This window comes from Aquarana catesbeiana, linkage group LG13 (genome assembly GCF_042186555.1).
Source record: "Aquarana catesbeiana isolate 2022-GZ linkage group LG13, ASM4218655v1, whole genome shotgun sequence".
Taxonomy (NCBI): domain Eukaryota; kingdom Metazoa; phylum Chordata; class Amphibia; order Anura; family Ranidae; genus Aquarana; species Aquarana catesbeiana.
Genome location: NC_133336.1, coordinates 80,885,061 through 80,904,682, shown reverse-complemented (window position 1 = coordinate 80,904,682; position 19,622 = coordinate 80,885,061). Strand labels below are relative to the sequence as shown.

Here is a 19,622-nt window from a genome sequence, read left to right as displayed (position 1 = left end):
GTAGCTGGGAGAAGTTCTTGAGGGATTGCAGGCAGCCGAGAAGAGGCAGGTGGGTTAAAAGCAGGATAGGTGCAGGGAGTAGAAACTGGGTATTGATTGATTTGGTTGGAAGCAAGGTGTACTGAGCTGCGACTGGGTGAAGGGGAAGAAGACATTTGGGCTGGCAGGTGTCTGATGGCAGAGGTGGTTGGTAGTGGATTGGCTGGAGCTGATTGCAGCATATCAGACCATGCTAGAAGTATTGGTTGCACAAATTGTAGTTTGCATTCTGCCTGTCTGACCAGAGACTGAACAGACTCAACGCACTCTGTGATCATTTGTTGTGAGCAGGCTGAATAGTGTTCACAAAAGTATGTGGGATCATCCTCCAAAAGCCATACCAGGGATACAACTTGATTAATATTAAAAGGTGGAGAAAAGTCATCACGGCCTTTGGGAATACTGGGCAGGGCCAGCTCTGTACATATGTGAATTAAAGGCTGCACATCCCCAAACAGCAAGCAACCCTGATCCACCAGAGAGTGAGCTAAACGCATGATTTCAAATAACTGGTCACTCGTCCACTCCTTAAGTGTCTGGCGGAGATATTCCCCACTCTCAGATGCCAGCAGAGCATAGTAACTAATCACATCCAAATTCATTTCACCTGAAGTAAACAGAACCGAGATGGTTCCTCTGTGCAGCCACTTCTGCTCAGGAATGGCCTTGGTATTCTGTCATGTAACAGGTGTGACCAGAGCTGTGTGGACAGCAACAGAGGAACAAGCATAGGTAAGGTCAAAATATGTGATTTATTAAAGATAAATGAATAAATATAAATACAACCACCTCCTATATCACTCAGTGTACAACAACCAATACCAGACAGAAACCCACAAATAGTAATAGTAACAGATACATATATACAAGTAAAGAGGAGTACTGAGATCATAAACAGAGCCAGGCCAGGGTCGTCAACGGGAGGTCAGCAGCTAGGGAAGGGAAATAAACAGGACAATGAGAGGATGGATGGATCACAGGAGGGACGGGTCAGATACAAGGCTGAGGGTCCAGGGTTCAGGAAACAGACAGGGAACAAGATAACAGGTTCCAGGAATCAGGTTTCAGGTTCAGAAATCAGGGTTCAGGAATCAGATCTCAGGGATCAGGTTAACAGGATGCAGGCTGCAGGTCAGGGCTCAAGGACAATACCAGGGCTAGGTGTGTGTGCACTAGCCAGGTATTTATACTACAGCTGCTAATAAATTCAGGTGATGCCTGTCTGCAGAAAGTAATACCTGCTCCATACTGCCAGGATCCCTCCGCTGGTGGACGGCAGTACTGCGGCCCAAAATGACAAAATACCAGCAGGAAAAAGCTCTTCTGACAGCTCCAAACTGCCAGGAGACACCTGCTGGAGGACCTCAATACTGCATGCCAAATGATTGATATTACCAGCGGAGGGGACCTTTCCTGACACATCCACTACCACAGGAATTCCATCTTCTGTTAGTTGAGGGCAATGGCCAGCAGCACTCTGCCCTTTTGCAAGCTCTTCTGCTGGGTTGCTGTCAGTGGAGACCGCAGTCCCATCCACCGATATCAGCTCAAGCTGCAGTTGTGAGATGACGATTGCATTCTCTCCCTGGAGCTCCTGCGGAGTTAATTGTTGTGAGCAGAGATCAACAGAGCCATATTCTAGAGCTGCACAATTAATTGTTAAAAGATCACGATCTCGATTCACCCCCTCTGACGATCTATGTTGTGGAGTGTTTTGATTCTTTTATGTTACAAGTATAGAGTTCTCTGCTTACTCTGGCAGTCTGCCAAACTGAGCATTCTGCCAAGATTTTAACAACATTGTAACTCTTCCAACTTAGATCAAAGGGATGAAACTTCTGTGTGAATATGCAGGAAGTTTAACCACTTAAAGTCTAAACCTTTTTCTGACTCTTGATTCTTACAGTTAAAATCAGATTTTTTTTTGCTAGAAAATTACTTGAAACCCCCAAACATTATACATATTTTTTTAGCAGAGACCCTAGAGAATAAAATGGGGATTGTTGCAATATTTTATGTCACACTGTATTTGCACAGTGGTCTTTCAAACGCAATTCTTTGGGAAAAGTACACTTCAATGAATTAAAAAAAAAACGAAACAGTAAAGTTAGCCCAATAATTTTGTTTAATGTGAAAGATGATGTTACGCCGTGAGAATCATGAGAGAATTGTGATCTATGTTCTAAGCAAAAAAATAGCGATTCTCATTTTAGCCAGAATCGTGCAGCTCTACCATGTTCTGAAGCAAGCTCTTCTGCTGAAGTCTCTCCGGGTTGTTCCTCCTCAGTTTGAATTTTAATAAATGTTACATCTTTCAATGAAAAGTTGATTAAATCCATACATTCTGTGATCTGTGGCTGGGGAATGAGGATGGCTTCCTCTTCTCCCAAGCTTTGGAACTGCAAATGGGAAGATGAGCTGGCAGCTTCTACTCCCGTAAATTTACCCAGCTGGACAGATGCATTCCTCCATCCAAGCTCCTCCTGTGCAGAAACAGGTCAGTCAACACTTGCTGCATCTGCGATAAGACCCCCGCGTCCATAACTGCAGGTGGAGATGGGCAAAGCACACAGTTAATCTGCCACATTGACGACTCTTCAGCCGGAATTTCAGGACTGTCGACTGGTACTTCTGTATAGTTCCAGGCAAAGGGAGCCCAGACCTGCTGCTGAGCAGAATCTAGCAGCCGTCTTTAGGCGATCTCCAGCTCCCATTTCTGATTGGCTAGAAACTCCAAATCTTCCAGTGACCAGAGAACTCCTGAGACACTCAGCAACTGTTCTCTGTATTCCAAGATTTCCCCCAAACGCCACTCCAAATCGCTCCTAAAGTCAGGGTCTTCAGACAGCCTCTCTAAAAACAGCCCCAGGCCACCATAGCCAAAGCTTTCTGTTCGGGTGTCATCTGCTGTCCATGGGCACACTTGGGCTACATACCAGGGCTACAGAGGGCTCTGTAGCTCTCCTCCAACTGCATCTCCGCCTGGACCAGCCTGGTTCAGTCGGCTTTCCATTCTTTGTGCGGTTTTCCCAAAAACACCATTCGCACTTCGTACTGCAACCAGTACCTTTCCTGGAAGGAGAGAATTTTTCCCTGGTGTCGCTGCTCATGGGCTAGCGCTTCCTTTCCAACGTTCCTTTTCAACGAGTTTCCAACGTTCAGAAGGACCTGCTCTGACACTGGTCCCCTGTGCTGTATCCACATCTCTCGCAATCTACTTCCGAATTCTTCTTCCATGGCGGCTGGTATCTGTACCTCTCCTCTCCTGCTATCCGAACCTTGGATCCTGGTGGTGGTTTGGACGTGTTCACAGCTAGGAAGCACAATCCCACCGCTTACCGCCAATGGCACGGACCACGTACTCAAGAAGAGTCTGTCCACTGTAAAAGCTTCCTTTGTCCGGTACCAGCACGATCCAAGGTCCCTTAGCCCACCCAGTCACTTGTCGAAGCATCAATGTAGGGTGAAAACATCAGACTCTTCAAACACAGGCAAAAATAGATCTACACTCAGGAGACAATCCCCCTTCTTTGCATATTGACACAGGGCGCGGTAAACTTTACCTCCTCCAGTAACATGACACACAGGTATTCAATCATTTCAACAGTAGACCGTCTTTGGAAGGGGCTGCTGGAGAAACCCCACCTCCCCACTCCCAGCTAATCTGCATACACATACAGTGCCTTGCAAAAGTGTTCACCCCCTTGGCTTTTTACCTATTTTGTTACATTACAGCCTTTAGTTCAATGTTTTTTTAATCTGAATTATATGTGGTAGATCAGAACCCAATAGTCTAAGTCGGTGAAGTAAAATTAGAAAAATATATACATAAAACTATTTTTCAGAAATAAAAAACTGATAATTGGCATGTGCGTATGTATTCATCCCCTGTGTTATGAAGCCCATAAAAAGCTCTGGTACAACCAATTGCCTTCAGAAGTCACATAATTAGTGAAATGATGTCCACTTGTGTGTAATCTAAGTGTCACATGATATGTCATTACATATACACACCTTTTTGAAAGGCCCCAGAGGTTGCAACACCTAAGCAACAGGCACCACTAACCAAATACTGCCATGGAGACCAAGGAACTCTCCAAACAAGTAAGGGACAATGTTGTTGAGAAGTACAAGTCGAGGTTAGGTTATAAAAAAAATATCCAAATCTTTAATGATCCCTAGGAGCACCATCAAATCTATCATAACCAAATGGAAAGAACATGGCACAACAGCAAACCTGCCAAGAGACGGCCACACACTAAAACTCATGGACCGGGCAAGGAGGGCATTAATCAGAGAGGCAGCACAGAGACCTGAGGTAACCCTGGAGGAGCTGCAGAGTTCCACAGCAGAGACTGGAGTATCTGTACACAGGACGACAATAAGCCGTACGCTCCATAGAGTTGGGCTTTATGGCAGAGTGGCCACAAGAAAGCCATTACTTTCAGCAAAAAACAAAATGGCACATTTTGAGTTTGCGAAAAGGCATGTGGGAGACTACCAAAATGTATGGAGGAAGGTGCTCTGGTCTGATGAGACTAAAATTGAACTTATTGGCCATCAAAGAAACTGCTATGTCTGGTGCAAACCCAAGATGTCACATCACTTAAAGAACACTATCCCCACAGTGAAACATGGTGGTGGCAGCATCATGCTGTGGGGATGATTTTCAGCAGTCGGGACTGGGAAACTGGTCAGAGTTGAGGGAAAGATGGATGGTGCTAAATACAGGTATATTCTTGAGCAAAATCTGTACCACTGTGTATGTGTGATTTGAGGCCAGGACGGAGGTTCAACCTCTAACAGGACAATGACCCCAAACACACTGCTAAAGCAACACTTGAGTGGTTTAAGGGGAAACATGTAAATGTGTTGGAATGGCCTAGTCAAAGCCCAGACCTCAATCTAATAGAAAATCTGTGGTCAGACTTAAAGATTGCTGTTCACAAGCGAAAAACATCCAACTTGAAGGAGCTGGAGCAGTTTTGCAAAGAGGAATGGGCAAAAATCCCAGTGGTAAGATGTAGCAAGCTCATAGAGACTTATCCAAAGGGACTTGGAGCTGTGATAGCCGCAAAAAGTGGCTCTACAAAGTATTGACTTTAGGGGGGTGAAAAGTTATGCACATTGACTTTTTCTGTCATTTTGTCCTATTTGTTGTTTGCTTCACAATAAAAAAAAACACATCTTCAGAGTTGTGGGCATGTTCTGTAAACTAAATGATGCAAATCCTCAAACAATCCATGTTAATTCCAGGTTGTGAGGCAACAAAACACAAAAAATGCCAAGGGGGTGAATACTTTTGCAAGGCACTGTATACATTCCATAATAGGTTGCTCCCAAGGCGGAAAGAAACAATAGAACAATGGGATACAGCCACACCTCAAACAATCTAGCAGTCTGAAAGGTGAAATTATTTATCTTCATATTTTCTTGAGGGATATTGTTCAGGAATATTGATGTCCCAAGTCAAAGAGCCCCTTCATTCTTTCTGCACAAACCACACATATAGAACCCTGGATAACAGGGGTAAAGCAAAATGCTCAGTCTGGTGTGGTTGTACGGTGGGTCAGGTTAGGCAGACCTCGGTTCTCGGTCACCCTGTGCACCTAATAGACACAGGATGACTTACACATAGGAGGGGCCGGGGGAGCTGGACAAGGAGTTTCCAGAGCTATTTTTTTATGCTGCATGCTCTCCTATAAATCGCCCTACGTCTCTCAGCAAGTACTGAACCTAATTTGGGGTCCTGTAAAAGGATGCCCCAATGTCGTTTGAGCTCCATTTGTTTGTTTAAAATTATACTGATTGATAAACTTGACTTCAGAGGTGGCCATAAAGAGTGTAAGGCTATCTCTGGGGCAATGGACTGGCAATATAGGAAAGCTTTATTGACCAACTATGAGTTATAACCTTTATCTAGGAACCGATACTTCAAAACTTGTCCTTGTTGGGCATAATTATAATCCAAAGCGCAGTTCTTTCTCAATCTGCAGAACTGACCCTTGGGAATGTTCTATTCCCATTGGGGTGGTGACAACTTGCAAAATAGAGAGGAAGTGCCTGCTCAGAGTTTAAACTGAGTCTTGGATATGATATGACCCCCTATATTGTGGGGTCATTATACCCCCCCCGTAGGTGGGGGTAGTGGACCCCCTTTTTTTTGCAACAATGTTATATTGGTCAGGCAACGCACTGACACCTTTGCAGCCATTGTGCGATTTGTTGGGTGCTCAGTGTGCACCTATACCCTTAACCTCCCTGGCGGTATGATTATTTCATATTTTTGATGCTGAAAGCGGTACCATTATTCTGCATGGAAATTTGGCGTTTTATATTGTAGGCCTGTAATTCTTAGGAATAACTCACTTAAATCTGTCCAAACAAGAGTCTAGTAGACATCTCGGGTATGATAAAGTAAATTATAAATATACGGTAATAAATAACTATAAAAAATTATACCAAATAATATTATAATAATAATAAAAAATATTCAATAATGTAATCAAATCAATAACACAGAAATTTGCTCAGTTGCAGAATTGTCGCTGTCATTACTTTTCAGTGTTTGATGACGGATCTCCCCACAAATCACTATCCCTCAATTCTGCGAGTGATTCTAATTTATTATCACTGTTTTCTAGCTGGTCTAAAACCACTTTTGATGTAAAGGGACGGTTTTGGTTGCTATGGACAATCTCCAGTTTCCAGGCAGAAAGAACAGTTTTTAGAATATAAAACTGCATGCAGGGCACTGGAGAAACCACTAGGGACAAAAGGGAGGTGAAATAATTTCATACAGTAATGTAATCTGTAAGATTACAGTGTACCGTATGTATAGTGTGTGTCTCACTTTTTGAATTTGGCACCGTTCTCCGTCCCCGTGCGTCGCCACGGTCGCAGGGAACGGAGATCGGCTCCGTGATGAATCGAGCAGAGGACGAGCCACTCACACTGCGGGGAGACATCACAGGATCCAGGGGACAAAGTAAGCTCTTCCTGGATCCTGCGATGCGATCCTGAGTCTGGTTCGGGGGTTACCGCTTATGTTCTGATCAGAGAGTAACCTCTCTGCCTCACTGATAAAGTCTGACCTATTCTGAATAACGATGCCTCCCCCTTATCAGCCCGTCTGAGAATTAGATCATTATTAGCCAAATGATCCAAAGTCTGTCTTTCCGATGGGGTCAGGTTCTGATGCCTGTTGCAAATTGAGTGGGCAGTGGAGCACAAGTGAAGCAGTTCTACTGGATCTTTACACTTAACACCTGGAGGATTAAATGGGGAACAAGAAATCAATACATTATATAATGCCTAGGGCTCACCTAAATAATAATTTCCTTTGTTTAGTTATTAAAAAATTTGATTAAAAAAAAAATTCTTTTTTTTCTGTGTGATTTTAATTTACCTCATTTTGGATGTGTATTTTGAGGCATATTTTTATACTGTATATAGTTATACAATTTACATATAATGAATTGTGTTGTGAGATCAGTAATTACACGGCATTGAATTTTATTGTTTACCACCAAGTTTTTATCCATTGCTGTGTATTCATACAACGGAACCTTATTCAATGCATTTTAATTTCAATTTGATTCATATAATGCAATTTTTTATCATGATTTATTCTTTGTGTTGCCCATGTTCATCATGTTGATCGAGTGGACTGGAAATGCTTGTAAGGCTATGTTTTTCCCTTTTCTTCTCATTTCCATATATATATTAACTGTTCCCATACACACATTTATACCGGGTCTATTCCATTGGTATCTTTGCTGTCAGTGTTGTAGACTCCCATGTGGAAGGCTCTTCCCATCCCCATCTGATTGGCTAGTGTCGAGCCGAGAGCTCAAAATTCTCCTTTCCTGGGCCAGCTTGAAAAAGGAGGCAGGGCCTTGGAAAAGTGTCATAACCCACCCCCTCCTGCTTGTTCTGGTCTCCTGTCAGTGGCATGAGTAAGAGCTCGAGACACCGCCACTATTCCACCCCAAAGCTGGTCCCTGCCTGTGCCCCACAGCCCTCCAGATTGCTGAAGCTTTCCCTACACGTTTGCACCAGCCACATCAGCTACAGGAGTTTTCTATGCAAGTGAGCCTGCAAAAAAAGATGTTGTTTTTAACTCCCTAATAATACTAATCTGGCACCCTACTCTATTCCTTCTATAATGAAAACATATCCAAATGACAAGAAGGGAAGATTATTGTTAAAAACTCTGGTAACTCACATGTAAAGCCGCTGTCGACAGGGAAATGTGCAGCGTCATGGAGTCAGCACAAGTCTTTGTCCCGACACGTTTATTCTAATCGAACATCTTCACAGGACCGATTCCCTTTCAGGCTTGGGCATGGTTTAGGTTCAAGTGTTACAACCCCAATTCCAAAAAGTTGGGATGCTGTGTAAAATCTACATAAAAACAAAAGTCAATGATTTGCAAACCCATATTTTGTTCACAATATTAAATAGAAAACCTATCAAATGTTTAAGCTGAGAAAATGTACCATTTTAAGAAAAAAAGGTAATTTTAGAAATTGAGGGCAGCAGCACGTCTCAAAAAAAAAGTGTCAGGGTCACCATGTTTGTCACGGTGTAGCATCCCCTCTTCATTTACCAACACTCTGAAAACATCTGGTACTGAGGAGACCAGTTGCTGAAGTTTTGGGAGTGAAAGGTGGTCAAATGCTTGCCTTGTATAGGATTCTAAATGCTCAAAAGTCCTGGGTCATCTGTGTTGCATTCTTCGTTTCAAGATGTGCAAAATATTTTCAATTGGTAAAAGGTATGGACTGCAGGCAGGCCAGGTGAGCATCTGGACTCTTCTACTACAAAGTCATGCTGTTTTCCTAGATGCAATATGCGGTTGTCTGGATGGAAACATATGGTGTTATAAAACCTGCATATACAGTATGTTTCAGCATTGATGGTGCCTTTCCAGGTGTGCAAGCTGCCTATTCCAAGGGCATTAATGCACTCCCATACCGTCAGAGATGTAGACTTTTGAAATGAGTGCTGATAACAAACCGGAAGGTCCCACTCCTCTTTAGTCTGGTGGACGTGGCACCCATGGTTGCCAAAAATAATATCAAATTTCAATTTTTCTGACTATATATTTTCCACTTTGTAACAGGCAATTTTAGAAGAGCTTTGGCCAGAGAAGATGGCGGCGTTTCTGAATCATGTTCAGATCTGGCTTCTGAGGAAAAGGGGATCTCCCCTCCAAGCGCCTCAGTATTCTGCAAGGTCTTCGGCTGTGCTGGATACGGTCCCGGTGACCTGGATGCTTTGTGTCCATTGTGGACTTTGAAATGCTTTTATGACTAAACACTACTTGGATAATGCGCAAAGTCAGTGTGCCCTCTTTTCATTTTTTCTAAATGGCTTATTCTTTGTATGATAGAGCTTTAACTTGCATTTTTAGATGGCATGGAAAACTGTTCACAGACAGGGATTTTGTGAAGTATTCCTGAGACAGTGCAGTGATGTCCATCACAGAATCATGCAATTTTTAATGCAGTGCCGTCTGAGGGCCTGAAGATTACAGGCATCCAATATTGCTTATTGGCCTTGTCCCTTGCGCACAGAGATTTCTCCAGATTCTCAGAAATGTTTGATGATATGATGTACTGTAGATGATATATTTAAAGTCTTTGCAATTTTACATTGACGGACATTCTAAAATTGTTTGCCAAATTTTATATGCAGCTTTTCAGATTGGTGAACCTCTGCCCATCTTTATTTCTGAGACACTCTTATGCCCTGTACACACGGTCGGACTTTCCGACGGAAAATGTGAGATCGGAGCTTGTTGTCGAAATTCCGACTGTGTGTAGGCTCCATCGGACTTTTTCCATCGGAATTTCCGACACACAAAGTTTGAGAGCTGGATCTAAAATTTTCCAACAACAAAATCCGTTCACATAAATTCCAATTGTGTGTAGACTTTTCCGACGCACAAAGTGCCCTGCATGCTCAGAATCAAGCAGAAGAGCAGCACTGGCTATTTAACTTTTGCTCGGCTCGTCGTACGTGTTGTACGTCACCGCGTTCTTGACGTTCGGAATTTCTGACCAACTTTGTGTGACCGTGTGTATGCAAGACAAGCTTGAGCCAACATCCGCCAGAAAAAATCAGATGGATTTTGTTGTTGGAATGTCCAATCAATGTCCGATCGTGAGTACAGGGCATTCCTCCCTAAGATGCTCTTTTTATACCCAATTATCTTATCAACCTGTTGTCAGGTTACCTAATTAGTGGCAAAATGTTCTTCCAGCTCTTTCTTGTTAGTACTACTTACTTTGTCAGCTTTTTGTTGCCCTGTTCTAGCTTTAAGACATGTTGCTGCCATCTATTTCAAAATTACTTTATTTTTTCTTAAAGTGGTACATTTTCTAAGTTTAAATATTTGATATGATTTCTGTTTTCCAGTGTGAATAAAATATGGGTTTATGAGATATGCAAATCAATGCATTCTGTTTTTATGTAGATTTTACACCGCTTCCCAACTTTTTTGTTGAGTTGTGATTTTTCTAAAATGAAGCCCAGACTGCTAATATTCCTAAAACATAAAGCTCATATACACCATCATCCAAAAACTTGATCTATCTGCAAGCTCATAAAAAAAAGGGGTCACATAAAAATTATCATGGCTATGCAGACTACATGCAGTTCAAATGACAGTTCTGTTTAAACATAGGGAGTTTGCAGTGAATAAAAGTCCAGATGGCCGCACTCCAATGAAATCACCCTTTATTGATTAATAAAACATATCAATCCATACAGCAAGCAGATGACAGAATATACAGCGCAACTAACGCATTTCACACCTTCTCTGGTGCTTTGCATTCATTTGGAGACACCAAAAACCTAAGGTGAAACCATCCATCATGTATGAATGTCTTTCATCAGGAAGCTTAAACCTCCCTAACCTTCACTGATAACTAACGTGGAACATTACTGGCCTCCTGAAACATTTCAACTTAATGGATTCCATATATCTATTCTGAATTCTTATCACCAATACCCTCATATGGTCTCTCTAACCCCCATAAAGCTTGTTGATTTAGAGCAGTGGTCTCTAAACTGTGGCCCTTTGCTTGCCAGCCCTTGTAGCACTTTTTCTCCCATGGATACGAGGCACTATTCCTCCCACTGACACCAATGATTGAGGACTCTTCCTCCCAATGTCACTAACGATGGGCCACTGTTCCTCAAACTGATAGAAACAACGGGGCACTATTCCTCCCACTGATACCAATGATGGGGCACTCTTTACTTTCATGATGCTGGGAGATTGTCTATTCCCACTGGCAACAGTCCAGGCCCCCCTAAAGTCTGAAGGCAGTTAACAGGCCCTTTGTTTGAAAAGGATTAGAGACCCATGATTTAGAACAAACTGTTTAATTTTACAATGCATATATGAGATGACTCTAAATTTAGCCCAATCTGACAAAACTTAAACCAACAGCACTTATTACATAAGTCCTCCTTTGCTTTGTATTTGGACTAAAAATGTTTTATATACTGACAGGACTAATATTTGAGCTTTTTTTTTTTTTTTGGTATATTACAATTTAGGCATATTATACCCCCTAAAAATACTCCATATTTCCAACTAACACATCCTCTCACGAGTCCTTTTTGCTTACATATTTTTATAAATTCAGATATGTCCATGAACACAAAGGTGGAGCTATACTATTTACAATTTTATAAAAGCTTAAACACCCAGAAACCACTTGCACTGTTAACCTGTTAGAATGATTTAGATCCACCACAAGATGAAAGATGCCACAGCTTCACAAAGAGGACTTGTTCAACACCACATCCCAAAATAGCATAGAAAAATGGCTCACTGAAAAGCCGTCAACAAAAGGCACTGGGGACTTTAATAGTGTATTATCTCTCAAGTGAAGACAGACCAAACAACATTTTATTCGTATCAACGCAACCTAGTGTAGCCAGGTTGGTTGTTTTTAAAATTCAAATGACACAAACATTTAAAGCAGAGTTCCACCCAAAAGTGGAACTTCTGCTTTAAGGAGTCCTAACCCCCTGACATGCCACAATTGGCATGTCATTTTTTTGGGGGGGGGAGTGGAGTGGGTACCTAGTTTTGACAGGTACCCAGCTTCCACTTCCGCCCGCGCAGCTTAGCGACTCCTCCTCTCCCCCTCCCTCCCTGCAATCCTCTGGGACACGTCACAGGTCCCAGAAGATTGCTTGGCCATTCAGGGCCAGCGCAGCATGAATCACGCCTGCGCAGTGCACACCCAGCTGTGATGTTGCAAGCTGACACAGCCGGGTTCCCACACTAGTGATGGCGCAGAGGAGAGCGGGGGAAAGAAACGAGGCTTTAAGAAAATTTGCACATTTTACATATATGCAGAACCCCTTAAAATAGTAACCCCATCTACAGTATTTTTTTCTGGAAAAATTGAAAGTGTGAAATATGTTCTTTTACAATGATAAATATATCTACAACATTGTATTCAAACTATATAACATGAAGACCTTAAAGCAGAGTTCCACTAGTTTTTCTGTTTATTAAAAGTCAGCGGCTACACGTTTTAGCTACTGACTTTTAATAAATACACTCACCTATCCCATGATCCAGCGATGCGGCTGCCTGAAGCCTTTTTATGTAATTCTTTTATTTAGCCAAAAATTGCATTATACATACAAAAGACAGTAGTGATGGAAAGTACAAATATGTATGAGTGCTGGTAACACTGGTATTAATGAGTTTTTAATTAATATCAATTTAAATTAATATGAATTAATATGAATTTATTGCCGGCCATTATTGGCACCTTTTAAGTGCAAGAAAAACTATTAAAAAAATGCAGTCTCTGATCATCTCTTGTATCATGTCTGCAATCTCTTACTTAAACTTAAACACATTGCTAATAGTATTAGCAAAATTTCCATTTGGTGCACCTCTAGCAGACATGGTCAGAGACTGCAGACACAGTACAGGAGATGGTCAGAGACTGCAGACACAGTACAGGAGATGGTCAGAGACTGCAGACATACTACAGGAGATGGTCAGAGACTGCAGACACATACTACAGGAGATGGTCAGAGACTGCAGACATGATACAAGAGATCAATGCAGCCTCATCAGTGCCCATCAGGCGCAGTGCTGGGCGGCCACTGTAACAAAGTCCTGCCTCCTAGACGGGCTCCTATGATACATGTCACACTTCAATTTCCTGGCATTGGATCAGTGTGCCGTCCATCACAGGAACCAACTCTAGTAGGCAGGACTTTGTTACAATGGGCTGCCGAACAATTCAGATTAAAGCTCCGTAACACAGAGGGAAAACACCATTCTGCTTGACACACAAGGAGAGGAGGACTTTGACAGGGGTGCGCCAGGATGATGCCACCTGCAATGTGTGGCACCTGGGGCGGACCACCCCCTTTTCGGTGCCATTATCAGCACCTTTTTTCTTTCGGCAATATGCTGAAAACACTATTATCGGCAAAAATGTTTCGGCCGCCGAAATTTTGGTGCACCTCTAAAAATAATACTTAAATTATGAGGACCAGAATGAAAGTGCGAGTAGCTTTTCCCTCCAGAGTTCGCATTCCAGAAACACTCTTTCTGATGCTTCTGGATAATCACAAAGTGTTTCTTCACCAGGAGCATCTTCAAGTAAGAAAGTATTTTAAACCATGGCCTCCCAAAAATACACAATCCCTTCATTTAAAAATAACAAGACACCTGAAAATCAGTAGAAAATTGATCAGGCTCCATTTTTTTTTTCCTGGGGAAAAAAAAAAAACTGGGAATAAAACTTTCCTTTCCATGGCTTCAAATTTTCTGGAAATTGTGTGCCCATACAATATGGCACTTGGAGAATAATAAGATGACTATAGACTGCAGAAGGGTCACAATTTCTCAATGCTTTTCGCAAACATGCTTATTCAGGAAAAGGCGTTCAAAGAGGTTAGGTAGATCTTCCACTGCCAGAAAATAGGGAAATGAGAAGGGCACCCATTTCTGCACTCCTGGCTACCTTTACTACCAGCTAAAATATATTTTATGATTATTTTTTTTTCTTACTGGTATGGTTTATACACTATTGTAAGGTACGCTTTTTCACAAACAGGTAAGCTACCTTAGCAAAGCATTTCCTGTACCTGTAGTTTTAGAACAAGAACATTTCCCTTATCTGAATTTGTTACCATGTCTACCTGCTGGTAGTTTATCAGGGTAAGTGGGGATAATTCCCACCCTCTAAAATGTGTATTTAAGTTGAGGTGTGGGGACCTGTAATGGGTCCCAGATGATTGACAAGAGGGAGGGAGCAGAGCTGAGCCCTTCCTGTGCCGAGGGGAAGTGATGTCACTAGCCCAGGCACTGAAAGAGGCAGACTACGAGGGACCCCCTAGCAACAGGCATTTAGAGGTGAGTAAAAAAAAAAATCATGAATGTGCCTAAAAAAAAAAAAAATAAAAAAAAACATTTGGAATTTTTTTTTTTTACTCACCTCTAAATGCGCCAGCATTGCAACTGTGGGCGCCAGGCTGTGGCTTCACAGCCGGGCACCCACTGCACATGTGCAAGTGGCACCGCGCGCCGTGATTGGCCGCTCAGTCATCTGGGACCTGTAATGGGTCCCAGATGATTGACAAGAGGGAGGGAGCAGAGCTGAGCCCTTCCTGTGCCGAGGGGAAGTGATGTCACTAGCCCAAGCACTGAAAGAGGCAGACTACGAGGGACCCCCTAGCAACAGGCATTTAGAGGTGAGTAAAAAAAAAAAAATTCCAAATGTTTTTTTTTATTTTTTTTTTTAGGCACATTCATGTATTTTTTTTTTTTTTTTGGGCGGAACACCACTTTAAGGAGAAGGATGGTGGAAGTGGCCTGCAATATACACAGTGAACATTAGTGATATGGGAGGTCTCCTTCCTGTTTGGGTGTATATGCAATTTATGTATGTCCTGCTGCTTTAAAGATAATTGTTTAATACAGTTCTATTTTATATTTATATTGCTGTGATCCATGGGGCGCCTATAAAGTCCTACAGTCTTTCTAATAAATTTGTATTAAGTTCTGGGCAAGTCCAGATTGAAGAAAGGCCAGAATGCGAGGCACAGAAGTGATCTCTGGGACTGAATTTTCTGTGTCCACACCAAGCAAAGAAGGATTTCCAGATGCAATAATAGATATTTCTGGAAGTTGCTTTTCTTGCTTTTTTTTTTTAGCAAGGTAAGAATGAGAGACTCTGAAATCTCTCTGTCTCATAAGACCTGAGCCTTAACAGCCATGTTATTAATTCTAGTGACTAAGAAGCAGGATGGAATAGATGGCCCTGGGGCCGCAGGCCTGGCCTATTGGGGAGAGGCCAGTGGCCATTACCTATTAGTTTTAGTATGGTGTCACTGGCACAAATCAAGGATAATATTTATGTGAAATATAGGATCTGCTGCAATTATAGGTTCCCCACTAGATAATGTGGGGCAATACGAAATATGGGTATAAGAGATAACTGCGCCAACCCTAAAAATAACTATATACTATGTGCTTAAACCGCTATATTATACAGTGCATGTGAATATATAAAATTATAGAATATGTCAAAATATATAAACATATATGAAAAAATATATATATAAAAGAGAGTCCCAGTGCTGCTCCTTTTTTATAGGTATTGTATCCCTTGTGTACAAAACTTCATGCTTGTATACACCCCCAATTCATGATTCATCACCACCTTCCAAGGTTTTCACTCACCAGAAAGCAATGATAAAAACGCCTCAATTTTATGCCAGGATTTGTTTTCCTTCTATAGGATATAGCACAGGTTTATCAGCAATGATCACAGTATTCCATCCATGCCTCAACAATCTCCAATTCTCATGGAAAACAATTGCATTGCGCAACATTCTTAACTTTATTGTGTATTATATAAAAATCGTAGATGGATGCACTCACATGTTAGTATGCCTATAAGACAGGCACAAGTCTATCCAGCGTTCCGAGTAAAGCCTTTGCTCGCCGTCCCGTCTGTAGGAGCCTCAGTTTGGTGCGGGTCAGTGGCAAAAAGTGGCGTTGACGCTATTCGCTGGCCTCTGCGCGTTTCGCATCATTTGTGCATCATCAGGAAGCTGGTGGTACCATTTTACTTTAGGTATTTATGCCCAGTCTTCATTTAATTTAACCAATCAAGATGTTTGTGGAACCGGAAGTCCGCAAACCGCCATTTTGGTTACTGGCGTTTAATGCCCATATTATGCTTGTTAACTTCCTGTTTCCTCCTTACTTCATTTAATTTGGTTATTATTTTTATCCCTAGTTTGTGAATGACAAATTCAGGCAAGAGGGAATAGCTGGATAGACGTTTACTTAATCGACATTTAAAACTTTACTTAAAAAATCCATATTAGAAAAAACTTCTATATTTAAAACCCATTCACAATATGCTGCCTCTATAAAATCTGTAGAATTAATATCATGCTGCAGAATACCTAAATGAAAGTAAGGACAAAGAAAAAATGAAATGAAAAATAAAAATATATAGAAAATATAGAAAAATAAAGAAAAAGAAAAGTAAAGAAAAATATAGAGAAATAAATAAAAAATAAATGAAATTAAAAATAAAAATAATATTAAAAATAAATGTGAAAGCTAAAGATAAAAATAAATAATTAAAAATCTTCAATAAAACAATGAATGTCTAATTCCACATTCAACCCGTATGGTTTCATTGTGTTCATTTTAAATATCCAGTGGGTTTTGTTACATGAGACTTCCCTTCGCAGGTTTGATTTTCTCCAGTTTTGTTCAATTTTATCAATGGCATAGAATTTAAGGTGCTGTGGGTGCCTATTGTGTTTAATCCTGAAATGTTGTGAGACACTATGGTGTCTAAATCCCTTTAAGTTTTGGATATGTTCACCTATCCTAATAGATAATTTTCTCGTTGTTCTTCCCACGTATTGCAGCCCACAGCTGCATTCCAGTACATATGTTACATGTGTGCTGCAACACGTGATCAGTTTATCTATTTTATGTTTTTGCATAGTTGTATTTGATTGGAATTCTGATATTTTTCTTATTCCTTTTTTGTGGTTCTACAAGGTTTGCATTTACCACACTTGTAAAATCCTTTAAGATCAAAGAAAGTTACCATTTTCTTAGGTGGGTCAGGCACATTTTTTACCAGACTATCTCTGATACTCCTTCCTCTTCTGTAAATGAACTTCGGTTTAGATGGTAGGATCTTACCAAGATGGGGATCATTACAAATAATTGGCCTATTTTCTCCAGGGCTTTATATTCTGTATTGAATCCTGTGATGAAGGATATTTTATTTTGCTCTCTTATTTTTAATGGTTTTTCTTTGAGCATAATTTCCCTATCGGCACTCCCTACTTGATCCCTAGTTTGCTCCAGTTCTTTTCATGCATAACCTGTTTGTGCATAATAATCCTCCATAAGGACACAGTTGCGCCTGAAATGGATTTATCCATTTCTGCCTGTGTCCTTGAAGTGGTATTCATTTGGTTGTCATTTTTAAAAATTTCCAGATCTAGAAAATGTGTGCCAACTTGTTGGACATTCACTGTGAATTGAATGCCATAGTTATTAGTATCTATATGTTTTAGGAACTCATCAAACTCTTCTTGGTTACCTTTCCATATGACTTCTATATTTAAAACCCATTCACAATATGCTGACTCTATAAAATCTGTAGAATTAATATCATGCTGCAGAATACCTAAATGAATGTTATGGAAAAAGAAAAAATGAAATGAAAAATAAATAAAAATAAAAATATAGAGAAATAAATCAAAAATAAATGAAAGTAAAGATAAAATTAAAATAAAATAAATTAAAATAAAATTAAAAGTGAAAATTAAAGTTAAAAATAATAAATAATTAAAAATCTTCAAAAAAAATAATTAATGTCAGATTCCACATTCAACCTGTACGGTTTCATTGTGTTCATTTTAAATATCCAGTGGGTTTTGTTACGCAAGACTTCCCTTCGCAGGTTTGAATTTCTTTAATTATGTTCAATTTTAAGATACTGTGGGTCCCTATTATGTTTAATCCTGAAATGTTGTGAGACACTATGGTGTCTAAATCCCTTATTTATGTTTTGGATATGTTCACATACCCTAATACAGCCCTCAAAAAATCCACTCGCCTGCTCGCATTTTGCGAGTGGATTTTGAGGGCTGGCGAGAAAGGGCTGCCTGGGAGTGGGGGGCGAGCCGGCAGCCTGTGTGGAATGGGAGTCCTTCTCCCAGCGATCTCGGAGGGGAAGAGAAAGAGAGAGCTGCCCATCTGTTCAGAGCGCAGCACAGGGAACACAACGATAACAGCTTTCATTTCAATAGCCATATTCCCCGCCGCTCGCTGTCAGATACAGCCCCTCCTCCTTGTCCTGGGACATTGACAGACAGATCACCCGTCCAATCCCAGTGACAGGTGATCTGTCAATCAAAGTTCCCCGGCAAGGGGGCGGGGTTGTATATGACGTTGAGCAGCGGGAACACGGCAATTGAAATCAAAGCTGTTATCGCTGTGTTCCCCACACTGCGCTCTGAACACCTGGGCGGCTCTCCTGTTCCTCTCATCCCCTGCACAGGTAGGCTGCATAGTGGACACAGGCTGCATTGGTGGACACAAGACTGCATTGGTGGGCACAAGGCTGTGAAGAAATTATGCTCAAAGAAAAACCATTAAAAATAAGAGAGCAAAATAAAATATCCTTCATCACAGGATTCAATACGGAATATAAAGCCCTGGAGAAAATAGGCCAATTATTTGTAATGATCCCCATCTTGGTAAGATCCTACCATCTAAACCGAAGTTCATTTACAGAAGAGGAAGGCGTATCAGAGATAGTCTGGTAAAAAATGTGCCTGACCCACCTAAGAAAATGGTATCTTTCTTTGATCATAAAGGATTTTACAAGTGTGGTAAATGCAAACCTTGTAGAACCACAAAAAAGGAATAAGAAAAATATCAGAATTCCAATCAAATACAACTATGCAAAAACATAAAATAGATAAACTGATCACGTGTTGCAGCACACATGTAACATATGTGCTGGAATGCAGCTGTGGGCTGCAATACGTGGGAAGAACGAGAAAATTATCTATTAGGATAGGTGAACATATCCAAAACTTAAAGGGATTTAGACACCATAGTGTCTCACAACATTTCAGGATTAAACACAATAGGCACCCACAGCACCTTAAATTCTATGCCATTGATAAAATTGAACAAAACTGGAGAAAATCAAACCTGCGAAGGGAAGTCTTGCGTAACAAAACCCACTGGATATTTAAAATGAACACAATGAAACCGTACAGGTTGAATGTGGAATCTGACATTAATTATTTTTTTTGAAGATTTTTAATTATTTATTATTTTTAACTTTAATTTTCACTTTTAATTTTATTTTAATTTATTTTATTTTAATTTTATCTTTACTTTCATTTATTTTTGATTTATTCTCTATATTTTTATTTTTATTTATTTTTCATTTCATTTTTTCTTTTTCCATAACATTCATTTAGGTATTCTGCAGCATGATATTAATTCTACAGATTTTATAGAG

At 40.7% G+C, this 19,622-nt stretch overlaps 1 protein-coding gene across 9 annotated transcripts in view; it reads right to left on the bottom strand.

Moving 5' to 3' along the window:
* Positions 1-19,622, bottom strand: part of DPF3 (double PHD fingers 3) — a 458,181-nt gene that overhangs the window by 129,592 nt on the left and 308,967 nt on the right. The gene's annotated exons all lie outside the window — the stretch shown is intronic.